The 16,648-nt window shown below is 54.1% G+C and overlaps 1 protein-coding gene across 1 annotated transcript in view; it reads left to right on the top strand.

Moving 5' to 3' along the window:
- The window catches only part of TMEM132B (transmembrane protein 132B), a 160,385-nt gene that overhangs the window by 98,156 nt on the left and 45,581 nt on the right, over nt 1-16,648 (top strand). The gene's annotated exons all lie outside the window — the stretch shown is intronic.

Raw genomic sequence — 16,648 nt, 5'->3', positions numbered from 1 at the left:
GACCTCTCCAGTTATGCCCTTGGAAGTCTGTTTTGGGATCTCATCAGTGAACACGGGATTCTGTGCTATTGCCCATCAAAGCAGGGTTGGCCAGGAAAATGACCATCTGGTATTGATTCCGGGCTTTGTAGTGGGGGGAGGGGTGGGCTGCTGTCCGGGGACAAAGGCGAGAATGGTGCTCGGCGGCCGGGTGTTGCCACACTCTTCAGAGGTGGTCTGCCACAGGTCTCCGTTCTGCACTGGGACATGTGGGATGCTGTCCCCACTGGGAGACGTCCTCCTGGTGGCCAGGTGCCCATCAGGCTGGCTTTGTCCAGGGGGTGCCGTTAGGTCTGTGCACCTGAAGTCCAAGCAGCGAGGGAACCCAGGTTCCTTGGGTACATGGCGGGGTTTGGGGGTGTCTGGGCCCAGGTGCTCGTGCAGCACCTCCGCAGCCTGTCTCTCGTCTGTCCTCTGGGTGGGCGTCCCCTCTGGCGGGCTCCTCCTCCCCCACCCCTGCCCCCAGGGCCCCTCACCTCCCTCAGGAGTGAGCTGCCTCTCCCTGTTGGGGCTGCCCCGGGTCACTGCATCTCTGTTCGGCGCAGCGTGGCTCACAGACCCCAGATCCCGTGTCTGCAGCCAGCCCTGGGAGTGGGGGATGATGGACCCACCTGATGAATCGGGCTTCAAGTGTGGGAGAGGGCCCTGCAGGGGGTGGGTGCAGGGCAGGGTCACAGGGGCGGCCGGCCAGTCCCCCAGCCTCCTGTCGTGCTCGGGCTCATGTCCTCGGACACCGTGGGCCGGGTGTGGTGGCAGTTCCACGGGCCGTGCACAGTGCAAGAGCCGTGGGGAAACTTTGGGCTGACCTGCCGGCGATGTTTGAAGTTCAGGGACAAACAGTGGAAATCACTTCTGGTTTTGTGAGCACCGGTTTTGCCTTCTTAGGAGAGACAAAGGTTACAAGAGAGGAAACGCCGTTACACGAGGGGCCACCACTGGACGGCTCACCCTCCAGCGCTTTCTCGGTCCCCTCCAGAGTCCGGCCTCTCCGGGCGGAAGGAGAGCGCCCAGCTCGTCACCTGCCCCGAGAAAACCCGTTCCCCAACCACAATAAGTAATTGCTGCTGTTTGTACTTTTTTGCGGAATCATGGTATCAAATGAGGTGTGAAATGCGGGCTCACGGGCGTGTTTGCCGGCTGACAAAGGGAATATGGGGATGTATCACTAACCAAACCTCCCACGGGAAGCTGCAGTCTCTGAATTGTGACAACCTTGGGTGGAACAGAGTTGTTAATAGAATGTAATGTACAAACTGCCTGGAAGTCGGCGATAAGAATTGGACGTGCGTTGAATGGGCAGGGCCGAGGCGCTCAGCTGGCGAGGCTGGGAAGGTCTTCATTTGAGATGTTTTAATGAGCCCTCATTGAGGGGGGATGTGAGGAGTGGAGATGGGAACCAGCAGATAAAGGCTGGCGCTGCCAGCAGAGGAGAAAAGAGATTAGACAAATCAGCAAATTTGAAAGTGTTCAGTGCAGATAACTCGGGGCCAAAGGGAATGAAAGCGCGGTGATAGGCGGATCGTTGGAAACGGTGCCGGACCGCAGGGCTCGAGATGAGGGCGGACTGTGAAGGGCTTCGTCCCCGCCGGTGGGACAGGGACCTCAGAAAGAGGCTGCCACTGCAGATGCTGTCGGCGTCCTCGACGCTGAGCTGGCGCTCGTGGGAAAACTGGAGCCGAGGCGGGGAGACGCTGGGCGGCGCCTGTGGACGGAGCTCCCGCTTCCCCATCCACAGAAAGGCTCCTGGGACCTTAAACAGGCTTCTCTAGAGACGCGGAACAGCCTGCTTCACGGTGGCCCGACTCAAGGTGATGTCAAGGTCAAAGTCAAATGTTGACCATGCTTGGCAGTCTGGAGCCTAGTGCCGGAGGCCAGAAGCTAGGACCCACTGAGCAGAGGAGTTCGTTGTGACCAACTTGGCTGCCTCATCGCGCTTTCTGTGAAACAGACGCTAAGTGACAGTGTGACCAGAAGCAAGTCACCGTGTGGGTTTGTGAACCGTGAGCCAGGCTGCGTCGTTCGTCCCACTTAAAGGATTCTCATTCCAGGTGGAAACGAGAATGAAAGAAAGGACCTATTTATCCCTAGACACGTGTACACGCCATGGAATATTACGTGGCAGTGAAGAAGAACGGAACCTCGCCACTCGTGACGGCACGGATGGATCTGGAGGCCCTGTGCCCAGTGAAATGAGTGGGACGGACAAGGACAGATGCCCCAGGTCTTCACTGGTGTGTGGGATCTAAAAAGAAGAAAACCCGAAGTCTAGACAAGACAAAGTCGAAGCAAAGTCAGAGGGGAGGGCCGGGCGAAGGGGCGTAAACAGTGGAAGGACACAAAAAACACATAAAATAAGGACTTCCTGTGGTTGGGGAAAAATGGAAAAGAAGGGATGAGGACAGCGCGGTGATCATCACGGCTGCCTCTGTTCCTGCGAAAAGTCGTGTTTTCCCACCAGACTCAATTTCCGTCTGGATTCTTTCCTTCCGTAGTAGAAGCTTGTGTTGAGAGGCGAAAGAATATGTGGAGTGTTTTCGTGTGACTTAGTGATTTTGTGTGAGTCTGCTGTTTATCCCTTGTTTTCTTTTGGAAAATGGAAAACCACAGGATGCTTATTCCATGCTAGACATGTCGATAAACCTTTTGGGAACGTGAACTTTAAAAATCAGAAGTGTGAGAACCCCGTCAGGCTGATAGCTGTCGCCACCCCCATTTAACAGATGTGCACACCGAGGCACAGGTCCCACGGCTTCCCCATGGCTCGGGACCAGGCGGAGCCAGAGCAACCTGCTTTCAGAGCCCACGCTAAGCCACTCCCCGAGACTGGCCCCCAGGTGCCAGGAGATGCCTCGAGGAGATGTTTATTGATGAGAGAGAGAGAGGAAGAGGGAGAGAGAGAAACTGATCAGTCACTTCCCCTACGTGCCGGGACCGGGGATTGAACCCTCAACCGAGGTACAAGGCCCTGACTGGGAACTGAACCCGGAAGCCTTTGGTGTAACTAACTGAGCCACCTGGCCAGGGCTGTAATGAAGAGTCTTGAGTTGAGACCACCCTCGATGATCTGGTGGCCCCTCCATCCGATGAGGTGACCTTGTGAGACAGATGCGCAGAGGAGAAGGCACGGCAGAGCCGGAGGCAGAGATGGGAGGGATGCGGCTGGAGCCAGTGGGCGCAGGAGCCACCTACCGAGAGCACCAGAGGCAGCGGAGGTACCTTCGAGCCTCAGGAGGGAGCAGGGAACTCTGGCTTCCAGAGCTGCAAAGAATCAGCCTGCCTTGTTTCAAGCCATGGAGTCTGTGGTACTTGTTACTGCACCCCTAGGCAGCTGATCCAGGGGCCGGGAACTGCTTGCTGACTGAGTAAGTCACGGCTTCACAGTGGTGGATGCGCGTCCGCACAGCCGGCCCGGGAGGCTTACCAAGTGAAGTGCGCTGTCCTCAGGGTGCGAGGCCCCGGCGATTCAGAGAACACTCCCCGGGTGATCTGAGCCGGCAGCCAGAGTTGAGAATCACGATGCAGGAACAAATGAAGTACTGATGAATTTAAACACCGCCAGGAGACACAGGTGTTTCATTTTGAACAGTTTCGGGATCCGAAAGTGATGGATTTAGAAACACACAGCGTCTGGTGGTGCAGGGGCATCGGCAGAGGGGCTCCTGGAGACCCCTGAGCACCGGCGACACAGTGGTCTGGAACCGGCATCCGAGGCAGAGAAGCACAGCGCACCCTGAACTGGTCTGTGATTTCTGCCGGAACGTGGCGACCCAGTCCGCCCACGGAAATGGAGCACTCCCTCCCCCCACCTCCCCAACAGGCTCAGGTCAGCCAGAGGAAAGAAAAAAGAAATGTTTTAAAAGCACTCCACCGCTTTTTCTACCCAGCGGGAACCCCTCTGTGAATGTGTGTGCCGGCCAGTACAAAAAGGCTTCTTACTTCAAAAGTAGCAGCCGGCCTGCCGTGGGCAGTTTAGGAAACACAGCTGAGTGAAATGAAGGGTAAAAGTCACCCCCGAACCCGTGCGTGATTCAGGGGTAGGCGTGCTTAACATGTGGATTGCATATATTTGTGTGTGTGCACATGTATGTATACATACACTAACATGCTATTTTGGTCAGTACTAGAAGTGGTTTAGCTTTGAAATCTGTTTTCCGTAATCAGGTGAAATAAATACATGACACTATTTAACTATAACAATAAATCCCACCCCCTTCGAAAAAACTGATACAAAGTGGTAGGCTTCTTCCTCTTCGAATACACGCACTTAATTCTTCCCAACAGTTTCAGGATTCCTGGGGCCTTGCAAGAACCTGTCACTCTATATGTTACATTTAATAGCAGGGTAACGTTCTATTGATACTATGGCTGGATCGTCTGTTCATTCCTGCGTTTCATCTCCGTCCTCTTTGAAACTTTGCTGCTGGTATTGTTATGATGTTTCAATTTCCCCATTTTAAACATTCTTTCTTTTCTTTCTTTAAACATACAACATCTGTTAAATATTCCTGTAGGTAATCTTTAGGAGAGAGAACGGGAGCAGCGAATAGGTCAAAAGACGTGATGAAGTTTTTGATGCCTTTGTGACATTTTCCTGCCAGCGGGTTCTGCCAGCTCCGCGTGAGACACCAGCTCCCGAGACAACAACGACCTACCGCTCCTTTCACTGTTCAGTTTGGCCTTTGTGCCTGTCAGGGAGCTGAAAGTGTACGGTGTGGACAGTCCTCTCTTCCGACTGGACCCTTCCACCGAGTCTGTGCCCTCACATTTCTCCATGGCTTTTCACGTTTTTTTCCCCCTGTGGACAGAAGTTTTCAGCCCCTTTGGGTGAGTGCCCAGAGGTGTGGCTGCGGGATCGAGTGGTAGGAGCACGTCGGGTGTTGCACGAAGCCGCCGCGCCGTGTGCTCAGGAGCGGCACCGCTTTGCACTCCCACCAGCAGCGAGCCAGCCTTCCTGTCACGTCACACCCTCGCCAGGATTTCGCTGTTCGTGTTTGGGATTTGAGCTATTGTAATGGGCGTGTAGTGGCATCTCATTGTTTTAGTTCACAACTCCTTAATGACATGTTTTTAAAAAGAGTTTATTATTTTTAGAGAAAGAGAGGGAGAGAAACATCAGTGTGTGGTTGCTTCTCATGGGGCCCCCGCTGGGGACCTGGCCCTCAACCCAGGCATGTGCCCTGACTGGGAATCGAACTGGCGACCCTGTGGTTCTCAGGCTGGTGCTCAGTCCACCGAGCCACACCAGCCAGGGCTCCCTCATGACATACTATTGGGTGCATCTTGTGTGTGGTTATTTTTCGTCCATGTATCCTCTTGGGTGAGGCGTCCGTTTCGACCTCTGCCCCTTGTCTCACTCGGGCCGTCTGTCTTCTTGTCGCGGTGCTGGGAGCTCTGGTATGTTTTAGACGCCGGTCGGCGGTTGGCTCTGAGATCCGAGAACACCTTCTCCCAGTCTGGGGCTCGTCCGTTCATTCCCTTAACCAGACACACCTTTCTGAGTCGCGACGCCGTCTGGAATAAACTGGCAGGTTTCAACGCGGCTACATGAAGACGGCTAAGAAGTTTTCCTAATTCTCAAGATGGATAGTTTGGAGAAAAATAAACCCATGTTTGGGTGTTCTGATGTCATTGGTAAAAAACAAAGCAAACGTGCCTTTTGCCCTGGAGCCCGCTGACCAAGGAAACCTCAGGGGCTGAGCACTGTGTCCTGGTGACGTGCGGGTCACTCCTGGAATGTCCCTGAGGCTGCCTCCTGGTTTCGGGCTGTGGTCCTTCCCCTCGAATCCCTCCTGCTACCAGTGGCCAGGCTGATCTTAAAACACCGCCTTCATCATGACCTGGTGGCTCCCCGTCCCCTGTGTCAGCAGGTCTGAACAATCGGCTGGACTTTTATGGCCCTTTTCAGAAGCAGGGCTCACACTCTGTCCTAAGATGTGCAAAGGCTGGTCCAAGAGACAGATGCTGAGATGGAGGAGCTCAGCCAGCAGGGGGCGCTCTGCACGGTTCTAGGACAAGAGACCAAGGAACGAGCAACAAGGAAGGGGGCATAGTGTGTTCTGTAGGGACGAATCCAGAGAGGCATCTCGGAGGCGGTGACGCTCCACCTGGTCCTTAAAGGGTGGGCAGGAGTTTAAAGGTGCTTAAAAAGAAACATTTCTGGGAAGATGGCCTGTGTAGCTCTTCTCTGTATAACATCAACACTGACTGACATTAGTCTTCCGGAATGCTCTCTGAGGCAGACACTGGGGAGTGGCTGGGGTCCCGGGACATAAAGCAGCTGTGCGTGTGTGTGTGTGTGTGTGTGCACCCAGGGGGGTTGGCCCTGGATGGGACCATGTGGAGTCTGGGAGATGCGCTGATGTGGGAGGGGTTGTCTTACGGGGAGCAGGACCTACTAACTGCAGCACCGATTGAGCACCTACTGTGGGCCAGGGCCTAGGCTGTGCATTGCCCTCCTGTATCATCGGCGTATCCCTGAGAAGAGGACAGCACCCCTTACAGGTGGGCACAGTGGGGCTCACGGAGCTGTGACTGGGAGCCTGGGGCCAGAGCGCAGACTAAGGTTCTAGAACAGTGCCGGGTGCGTAGTAGGCACTCTGCAAATAGATGGCAGATAATTCTCAGCTCCAGACTCCTTTCTCAGGACCGGAGCTGCCTCAGACAGAGAAGAGCATTTGCGCCAAAGCAAAACTCTGCCCAAGGTCACGAACACTCTGGCAGGATTGTGTTTGCCTTCCTGAGCCCCCGTAGAACCTTCCTCACGGTTGTTCGTGGCCCTGGGAGGCTGGGCCTGAATCACCACTTTGCTGATCCCAGGCATTGCCGGGTTGTGGAACGGAAATACTAACACAGTAGAATTTCTCTGAAACTCCCGGTGCCGCTGGACTCCGATGCGCCCGTTCTTACGGACTGCGGACGTTAGGTTCCCCAGGGGGTCCGGCGTTCGTGGCCCCTGAGCAGGCAGAGCGGGGTGGTCAGAGGAGATGGGGGCTCTCTCTGCCACTGTGGGGGTTTAAAACTGGAGGCTTCGCGCCAATTTCCGATGGTGGCAGCCGGGGAGTTTACAAAACCAACGGAGGCGAACTTGCAGAGTTGACACCAGTGGGAAGCCTCTTAATTTGGTCTTTACTGTTATTTGTTTATTGGGAACCCGGCCGCCCCTAAATCATTTTATTTTCCCATCATTGTTGCCACTGACCAAATAGGCCCCTGAATTCACAAAACCTTCCCCTGGTCCAGCGTCAGCCTTCGAAGGAAGCGGTCAGATGCGCCTTTGCTTGGGTGCCTCCGCGCGTCCCTGCCCTCGGGGCTCTCAGCTTCCTGTGGTGGTGCCTCAGTGCCCCCACGGGGGGCCTCGAAACCGACATGAAAGGCACTGAGCCCGGTTCCCTTTTTCTTTCTGCCTGAGAAGAAACCTCTGTGTCTCCTGAAAGGACACTTCATCTGGTTTTACCCAGGTCCATGGCCGGTGTCCTGTCTTCCTCTCTGTAGGTGGCAGCTCGATGTGACCGCGCTTTCCAGGACCGTGAGCCGTTCGAGGCCTGTACCCGGGCTGGTGCTTTTGGCAGCGGGACGCTGTGTGTGCAGGAGGGGTGTGCGGCCACCCACTGCCAGCAGCACCCCCCTGTCTTACCAGAGGGTCACATATAAAAAAACAAGTGGACTTCAACGTTCAGGGCAGTTTTAGGTTTTCAGAAGAATCGGGCAGACAGTGCAGAGAATCTGCACGGAGACCGCCCCTCACGCCCTGCTCGCTCCCACCCGGTAGGGACGCCTTACCTCCGTGGAGCACATTTGTTACAGTCAACGGCTGGATGTGGGTGCTGAGCTCCGTCACGCCGTGTTCAGATTCCCTCAGTGTCCCCCGAACGTCCTCGTCTCCGCCCCAGGGTCCCGCCGGGGCCACAGTTGCTGCATGTGGGCGTCACGTCTCCTTCGGTCCCACTTGGCTGCGCCCATTTCTCAGCCTTCCCTCGTTTCTGACGAGCTGGGTCATTTTGGGGGGCCCTGGTCAGAGGCTGGGGCCTGTCCCCCTACTGTGACTTGCCGGATTTCCCCCCCCCCCACTAGATGGGGTTACAGATTTCGGGAGGTGAAGTGCCATTTTCGTCCCATCATGTCAGCGGCACATCTGTCAGCGTGGTTGTCTCTGTCGACCTTGACCTTGACCACCTCTCCCAGTGACTAACCTGTGAACCGTTCTGGCGACTTTAAAACGGAGACTGTCGTCGCAGACACCCGTCGGCCTGCCACCAGGCTTTGTCCCAGGCGAGCATCTCCCCAAATTCGCCGCCGAGTTTAAAGCAACAGCAGCGATGTCCCCATGGCCTTCTCCGTCCCCCCCAAGAGCGCCCACCGTCCTGGGTTGTGTGTCTGTCCCCCTTAGGAATGTTGACTGGACTTGCCCGCATCGCTGCTGCTGTGGTCTGCATGTTCCTGCCCCCCTGCCCTGCCCCCCCGACTCACAGGCTGAATGAACCCTAACTCCAAGGCGATGGGGTTGGAGGTGGGGGCTTTGGGATTGGTGAGGTCATGAGAATGGGGGCTTTGGTGGCTGCCTGATCGTAGGGACCCCCGGGAGATCCCGCTCTCTCCCACCACGTGAGGGCCCGGGAAAGGCGGCCCCTGTGAACCAGGAAGTGAATCTCCCCAGACACCGAATCTGCCTGCACCTTGACCGTGGACGTCCAGCCTCCAGACTGCGAGGCCCCCTCCCCGCCCCCGTCTGTGGGGCCTGTTCCCACAGCCCGGACTAAGGCGCCTCCCACAGACGCCGTGTTGGCCTCTTCTCTAACCGTGGAACTGGCCCTGTGCTCCAGGACTCGTTCTGGAACCTGCTTTCTGGCTCCAGGCAGTGGTTCCTGAATTAAGTCCTGTCCCTGCATGGAGTTCGAGATTTTATTGCCCCAATGAGTAGTAGCCCACACGACAGATAGTTCATCGTTTGCTTCCTCAGTCTCCTGTTGACGGGTAACCAGTATTTGAAATTTTCACTCTTGTGGACAGCAGCGCCCGTTTGCCTACGTACAGTCCTACCTGACTTGCTGGTGCCCCAGGGTCGTGTGTTTCCATAAAAGCCACAAACTATTAAAGAGTCAGCGTGTGTAAAACAGGGAGAGGGGGCGGATGATCGAGGATGAGGAAAGACCAGAGCTCCTGGCACATAATCGGGAAAATACGTCCGTGACACTTCAGTGTTTCTGTGCGTGGTTCTTCTTGCCGGCAGCTGGCGTGACCCACGGCGAGGCCCAGGCTCCGGGGTCTGTCCTCACGGTGGCTCCCGGTGCGCTCGGGTGAACCGTATCTTCAGCTTCATCTCTGTTGCCAAATCCCCCTTGGAAACGCCTGTCCCATCGATGGGCGGCTGTGTGTGAGGTCCCAGACTCGAGCAGTGGCACGCCACCTTTTGGGACAATGGTCCTCGGCCTCGATGCTGCGGTCGCCTGTTCGAGGCCAGTCGGGAGAGCTCGCGCCTTCAACACCGCCGTTTAATTTCCCTGCGATCAGGAGGCAGAATTGAGTTATCCCCCCTTTAGAAGAACGGCTTAAGTGGGGAATAATGAATGCGGAGCGCTGTGGTTAAACAGCAGCCGACGGGCTGATGGATTGGCTGTCACTGGGATCGGGCTAGAAAGGGAAAGAAAATGATGTTTAATCGTTTTTAAAAAATAAAAGCAGCGATGATGAATTGGAGGCGCTCTGACGCTGAGCGATTCATTGGGGGCGCACGCGGATTCCTGGGGAGGAGAGGGCCCGGCCCCGCCCTCCTCCGGAGAGGGCGCTGCTCGCGGGGGCCTCGCAGGGGAGTTGCCGGCCGGCCCTGAGGCAGAGGCAGCCCCTGTGTCCAGGTGCCAAGCAGGCAGTCCACGGGCCTGTTTTGTGTGACTCTTTCCCTTCAATTTGGGCCAGTCGTGGACACGTCAGGAGAATTGACCTAAAAACACACGTTTCAGGCACCTCTGGAGACTGCGGAGCTGGAGCTGATGGTGCGCGGTTTAAGTTAGAAGCGGTCCCGTCTCACTGGCCGCAGTCCCCTCCGCTCCCTATTGCCCCCCCAAACTGGGTGAAAAGGCTGACCCCGATTCCAGTGTGTTTGTGTGTGGTGTCCCCACAGCTCACACGCGATGCTGTGCCACCAGTGGGGTGTCGGGCAGTTGGACTCAGTCCTGACGCAGTGTCCCCGGGGTTGCCTAGGACTGCTCGGTGACGGCTCCGTCCTGCAAGGCCGGCCTCCTCTGCCAATGCCAAGTGCAGGTCCAGGTTGTCACTGGGTTTCCGACCAGCCGCTGCGGCGCCGATGTCCCCACGAGCCCCTGCTCGGGTTTGGCTAATTTGCTAGAGCGGCTCACAGACCGGGGCAGCCGCCGCCTCCCTGGGTCCCAGGTTTGCCGTGACAGGACAGAACTCCGGACCAGCCGGGGGGGAGAGGTGTGGGAGGTGAGACGTGGGGAAGGCCGTGGAGCTTCTGTGTCCTTGCTGGATGCTGCTCGCCCCGAATCTCCACGTGGGGTCCCCTCTGGGGCACCAGAGCCGGGGCCTGGGAGGGGCTCTCTCGTGGCCCTTTGGTCGTCAGGTGTTCAATCCTAATCTGTCCTGGAAGTCGAGTCGCGTTTCGGACGCGTAGAAATGCCGGTCTTTGGGGGGCATCTCCTGCTGCTAATTTCGACTGAGGTGCCAGAGGAAGGTGGTCTGGGGGTTGGAGTGGGCCCCTGGCCTCCACCTGCCAACTCTCCGACGCCAGCCGGTCCCTGTGTGTTGTCAGAGAGCGGACCGCGCGGTGGTGGCGGCCGTCCAGGTTCCGAATCCGGGGATGCGTCCGATGCTCGCACATCACCACGACCCTCTGACGTGCTGGTCAGCACCTCAGGTCCTGGGGACCCTCCCTGCCGAGAGGTCAGGCTGAGAACCCAGGGTCTCTGAGCCGCATTCCAGGGAACTCTGTCGGAGGTGCTTCTAGAATGTTCTTCACCAAGGTGGAGAGTGCTTTTCCTTGGCTGTGGCCGGGGGTCCAGGGGCCCCACGGAGGGCTGTGTCTTGGGGCCCAGGCAATGGCTGGATGTGCTCTTTGTCTCGTGTGGGGAGGGACGGCAGGTGACGGTCCCCACTGTGAACCTGCCAAGGACGGGGCAGTGTGGGCTGCTTGGTCTCCTGTCTCCCCCCAAGTGGGAGCCCTCCTGGGAAGAACACGCCAGGTTCCGCTCTGAGCGCGTCCCAGGCAGGGACACCAGTCACTGCCGGGGACACTCCCCCCAGTTTGTTTCTTGCTCACAGTCCTTCCTCATGGGAAAAAGTGAAGTCACCTGAAATTGAAAGGGAAGCAGTGTAATGAAGCGTTTTCCACCAAAGCAGGTGCCAGTGATGCTAAACAACCCATTGAAATGGTAAGAAAAGTGTCTGGTTCTGTTGTTGTGGTTGTTTGTTTTCTTAAAACATCTGTTAACAAGATAGGCTTGCTTCTGTTTGTTGTCCCGGCGCCTGAGTGACAGTATTGCAGACGAGAGTCGTGCACCGTGAAATTGAGCGGAGCCGGGCAGGGCAGAGATGGGGGGGGACTGTGTTTTTTCCAGTAGCAACTTATTAATGTTGGCCTCCCCCGGTCGGGAGAAGCCAGCCCTGTGTGGGGTGCCTGCCAGCAGGAGGGAAGTGTGATTCCTCCACTGTCCATCCTCTCCCTTGTCTTAAAGGGGAGAACGGTAGGTCTTTGCCCCCTTTTGCTTATAAAAGACACGGGGTCTGTGACGGGACACAGCCCTCCCATTTGCCGGCACGACCCCTCGCTTTTACACTCACTTGCCAGTTTGCACACAGCAGTTCTTCTGACTTCGCTGTGCGCACTTTAGGGAGGAACTCGAGGTCGTCGCTGGAAAATGACAAACGGGGTGTAAAGAACCCCGCCGTTTCAGGGGGCAGTTGCTGTTCTGCTTCTCGACTCCTGCACGTTCTCTCCTTTGGGGGCTTCGTTTTCCATCGCAGGTGTTTGCCGGGGGAGTCGCAAACTCTCCCTGAGCCTTTCCGGGGAGCTCCTCCTCGTCTCTTCAGACGGGTGTTACGTTGTTTACTTGATTTCCCTGTTGAGGCCAGTGAGGCAGTTTCTAAATATTTTGCTGTTCCAAATGGCCCTTAAATTTTCATCTTTTAGGTGATTTTCTTAGGTGCCTTTCCAGAAGTGATGGTGCTGGCGGTAGGTGTTTTTAAAGGCTTATTGCACGCTTCACAGAGTTGCTTCTCTGAGTGTTCCAGCTCACGCTCGTGGGGGTCGTCTGGTTCTGCCCTCTGTGTGCCCACCAGCCCGCCCCGGCCCTCCTCTGCCCAGGAGACCCGACTCCTGTGGCCCCGGGTGCAGACGTCTCTCACCCCACACCTGGCGCCGCCCTGCTGGCGTGTGGGCTCCAGACCAGCTGATCTGCCCTGCGTGCCCACGGGCCTCTGGATGTGCCTGCCGGCCTGGCGATGAGCCGGGCCACCCAGGGACGTCCGCCTCCAGGGGCTACAGCCTCACAGGGAGGGCCTGAGCCTGTGCGGACTCCTTCGGCCCCGGCCAAGCGGCCCCGTGTTGGGGCCTGCTCTGCACACGCTCTTTGAACTCTCATTTACTTTGATATCTGTCCCCACTGAAGCTGATCATTCTTTGTAGCGAGCTTTGTTTGTTCAAATGACCGGAGCCTTCCTCGCAGAGCGGCTGACGCAGCTGGCCTGGGAGGAGTGAGCCCTCGATCGATGTCATCGTTCCAATGTTGCCTGTGTTTTTATCTATGGTCTCACTGCGTGGTCTCCCCTATAGTGCCTGTCCTGTGTCCTTCCCTTGCCTTCTTTTACATCGATCAGGGACAGGACGATCATGAACACATTCTCGGTGAGCTGCGGACTTACACACTCATTGTGCTAGGGCTGCTCTGGAGAATTCCGCATTTCACTGTTATTTATCGGAGCCCAGTGTTATTTGGTGACTGTGCCGTATTTCCAGGCGGTTCCTGACCATGCTTTATGCCATTGGTCACTTTCCCTAATTATGTGCCATTGTCATGGTACAGATCGATACTCCATCAGCATTATTGTACGTGGTCAATATTTGCTTCGTCCCTCATGTGTTTGCCCTTTTCTTTACCCTTTGATTTCCTTCCTCCTCCTCCTCCTGGGATTGCTCTTGTTCCGCCGTCATTAGTATTTCATGTGATAGTGTTTGCTGTCCGTGGGCGTGGTCAGTTGTTTTGAAAGTGCCTTTGCTCCGGCTCTGTTGCTGACTGGGAAGAGTGCTTTGCCCGGGAGTAAAGAAGGAAGCCGGCACTTTTTATTTTCTCAGCATCTGAAGAGATCATCACACCGTCTTCTGGCTCATGTGGTTTGTGTCAAGCCGTTGCCCACAGTGTAACTATTTTTTCTTCCAAGGTCATCTTTTTTTCTCTATGGCTGCTTCTTAAAAAATCAGAAGTTCTTGAGGTATTGTTTGGATACAGTAAAGCACATCCACGTTCGATGCACATCTGATGTGTTTTGACACAGGTGTGCACCTGACTAATCAATGCTACCAGCGAGCGGCACACTGTTGCCATGACAACTGGAGGTGTTCCCAGTCAACCTCCCCACCCTTGTTCCCAGGCAACCGCTTGACCTACTTTCCATCTCCATGGAGCAGATGGACTCATTCTAGGGTGTAACGGAGCTGGAAAGGTGTCTGGCAGCTCGTGCTCCGCATGCTGCTCTGGGACGTCTCTGCCACGTCGTGAGTATCGGCACGGCACGTCACGGCACTGTGCCACGCAGACACAATTTGTTGCCTGTCTGTCTGTTCACGGATGTTTCCATCGGTTCTAGTTTTGTGCTGCTGTGAACAAAGTTGCCACAAATGTTCCTATCCAAGTCCTTGAGTGGAGGTACGTTCACATTTCCTGTGGTTAAGTATCCAAGAGCAGGTCACTGGGTCACAGGGGTGTGGCTGTTTCCATGTGTAAGAAACTTACAGATTGTGTTTCAGAGTGATTGCACCCTTGTGTACTCGGGGGGCGGGGGAGGGGAAGTTTCAGTTGCTCTTCACCCTTGTCAACTTTTGACAGTGTCTGTCTTTCATTTTAGCCATTCTGGTGAATATGTAGACTCTACAATGTGGTTTATTTACGTTTCCCTGATAACTAACTGTTTTGAGCATCTTTTCCTGTGCTGCGTTGCCATTCATACATCTTCTTTGTGTATATGTCCTTTCAAATCTTTTGTCCCCTTAAAGCAATCTGGTTGACTGTGCTCTGAATATTAGATTGTAAGAGTTGTTTTTATGTTCTGGGAACTAGACTCTTATTAGATAAATATTTGGAAACTTTTTCTTCTAGTCTGGCTTCCTCTTTACTTTTATTTCCTTTTTTCTTTTTTGCCTTTTGAGGAACTAAAGTTTTACCTTTAGATATGGTCCTCTACCGCATCACAATGTAATTTAAACTTAGTAAGTTTATCGATTTTTAATTTTATGGTTCGCGATCTCTGAGTCTTATTTTTTACCCTACCCAGAGTCATAAAGATTTTGGGCTGTATTTCCTTGTAGGAGTTTTCTGGTTTTAGATCTTATGCTTGGGGCTGTAATTCCTCCACCCCCCCCCGCCCCCCGCCCTCGCTCTGTGTGTGCATGTGCGGCAGGAGGTAAGGATCCGGATCCTGGACTCTCTTTCTTTTTCCTCTTTTTGGTTCTCTCTCTCTCCCTCCTTCCTTTCATCCTTCCCTCCCCTCTGTCCTTTCCTCCCTTCTTTCCTGTGGGTCTTTTTTTTTTCTTGTAAAGTTCCCAGCACTGTTGTTGAGAACAGATCCCCCACTAAAGTGCCGTGATGCCCTTGTTGAGAGTCTGTTGGCTCCGTGGATGTTTGCACACTAGGACTCTGGACTCTCTGTTCTGTCCCAGGTAGGGCTACGTCTGTTGGGCCACGTCATCTGAAATATTGTGAGACCAGATGTTGTAACTTCTTCAAGTTTTGGCTTCCGTTTCAAAGCTGGTTTGCTGTTCTAAGTCTTTTGAATTTCAAAATAAGTGTTGGGTTCAGCTTATCAATTTCTAGAAAAAAAAAAAAAAGCCTTCTGAGATTTTGATTGAGATTCCATTGCACCCAGAGGTCAAGTTGGGAAAATTCATGTGCATTTTGAACACCAGCGAGTGTTCTGATCCATGAATAGGTGATAGCCATCAATTCATGTGGGTCTCTTCAAACTTCGCTGAGCAACATTTTCTGGTGTCTTGCAAATACTTTGTTGAATTTATCCCTAAGTATTTTCTGCTTTTTGATGCTATTGCCAATGGTATTCTTGTTTATAATTTTAATATCCAACTATTAACCGAGAAATATAATTGGCTTTTTACATTGACGCTCTATTCCACGACTTCACTAATCTCACTTAGTAGCTCCGAAAACGGTTTTTGGTGGGTCTCCGAGAACTGTCTGGGTAGATGGCCGTTGGTTATATCACCCGATAACAGAGACAGTTTACTGCTTTTCCGTTTAGAGAGCTGTTCTTTCTTTTATCTTACACTGTTGTTGAGACCTTGATCTTGGGAGAAAGCCTTCAGTCTTGCCCCACTTACTATCATGGTAGCCAGAGTGTTTATTTTTTGCGGATGTGTTTTATAAGATTGAGGGAGTTTTCTTCTCTTTCTATTTTGCGATGAGGACTTATTGTGTTAAACTGTCTTTGTTCATTTAATGAAATCATCATACTTCTCTCTTTAGAAATTGTTTACTTTGGTGAAGTATGTTGATTGGCTTTCAAATGCTAAGTCAGAGAGAGAGAGAGAAAAAGCGTGTGCATACTTGAGAGTGAGCAAGCAACAACGCAAATAATACAGCAAATAGACTCAAGTGGAAACCGGTGAATCTGGGGGGAAAGCAAAAAAAAAGAAGCCAGTGAACGTGAATCTGGGTGTTCTTCGTAATATTCTTGTTCTTGTAGTTTTTCTCTAAATTGGATTTTTCCCCCTGATAAAGTGATAACATTAAAAAGTGACCGAAGCCTCTGCTTCAGAGCGCTGTGTCGCACCCCCGAGGGTCCGCGGTCTGCCGTTCGGATGGTCCGGGTTCGACAGCCCACATGCCTGGTCTCCCCAGGGGTCTGGTTAGGGTCGGTCGTGTGCTTGGCACTGTGTTTGCAGAAATGTTGGTGGAATCGAGTCCCCAGATGATGTCCCCTTTCTCCAAGAGGACCTGGGTGTGCTCTGCAGGGGCCCTGGCGTTGGAAGTCTAGGACACCAGAGTTGACTCAGGTCACCCTCCTAACAGTTTCAGGGACTGACTTGATTTAATTCGAGAAACTCATAGCAGTGGCCAGTGTCTGGTCTGCCCTTATTCCCATGCGGTGGCCCTGGGGCTTCCAAAGGAGAGAGTGTATGTGTGTGTGTGTGTGGGGGGGGGTGTCCATTCACTAGTCTCGTTTCCCGGGCTTCTCTTGTGCCCTGGAGCCTGGCTCAGCGATTCTTCGCCTTTTTGGCCTGTTTTCCTGATGCCTTCAGTAAACCATCTTTATGTTTTGGCCAGCTCTTCTCGCGACCCGGCTGGGATTGTCCAGGCAACCATTGCTGAAAGCAGGGGTCTCCCAACCTGATTTAAAAAGAGATGAAGATACAGTTGACATGCAGCGTTAC

The sequence above is a fragment of the Artibeus jamaicensis genome, unplaced genomic scaffold (genome assembly GCF_021234435.1).
Source record: "Artibeus jamaicensis isolate MK-2021 breed Jamaican fruit bat unplaced genomic scaffold, CSHL_Jam_final contig_525, whole genome shotgun sequence".
NCBI lineage: Eukaryota > Metazoa > Chordata > Mammalia > Chiroptera > Phyllostomidae > Artibeus > Artibeus jamaicensis.
Note: the sequence above shows the minus strand (reverse complement) of the source record. Positions and strands in the feature narration are given on the sequence as shown.